The 547-nt window shown below is 40.6% G+C and overlaps 1 non-coding gene across 1 annotated transcript; it reads right to left on the bottom strand.

The window, feature by feature from the left end:
• On the bottom strand, positions 1-129 carry LOC117721164 (small nucleolar RNA SNORA51). The gene has a single exon (XR_004608423.1). It is a non-coding gene; the product is annotated as a small nucleolar RNA SNORA51 (small nucleolar RNA).
• Between the last annotated feature and the right edge of the window lie 418 nt (positions 130-547).

The following is a 547-nucleotide window of genomic DNA, read 5'->3' as shown; positions in this document are numbered from 1 at the left end:
CATTGTCTTCCCATTCACAATACAGACCAGGCACAGTGGCCTAGGCTGGGGTGTACACAGGGTATGTTTATTCTGCCTCCTCTTTACAGTCAGTGTAGGAACACAGCCTGTGGTAAGCACAAGGAGGCCTGTTTGAGCTTTCTATCTGTGTGAACAAATGAAACCAGGTTCTTCCTAACAGAGCTGATATTGTGGTTGGAACAGAACCATAGTGATTAAAAATGTTTATGAAGAGAGATTTCACAGTGTTCTTCCTTTAGCATATCAGAGGGGCCTGCTTTAAATAAAGCACTAGCATATTAAGGAAGACACACCTAATTTGAGGTGTGGAAGATCAGAAAATTTAATCAGCCCTAGCTGGAGGTAAGGAATTAAGCTTGTGCATGTGTATGCCTGTGTGAGTGGGTATCTATGTAAAATAACAACACTAAAGTCAAAACTGAGTGGCAAACAATGGCTGTAGTACAGTGAAAGACCTGAAAAAGAAGCTGTATAAATTTAAGAAAGGAGGGTAGATTATTAGTGGAAAATGGAAAAACTTCCAGGT

This window comes from Arvicanthis niloticus, chromosome 15 (assembly GCF_011762505.2).
Source record: "Arvicanthis niloticus isolate mArvNil1 chromosome 15, mArvNil1.pat.X, whole genome shotgun sequence".
NCBI classification, from domain to species: domain Eukaryota; kingdom Metazoa; phylum Chordata; class Mammalia; order Rodentia; family Muridae; genus Arvicanthis; species Arvicanthis niloticus.
The sequence above is the reverse complement of the archived record's forward strand: the minus strand, read 5'-3'. Positions and strand labels throughout refer to the sequence as shown.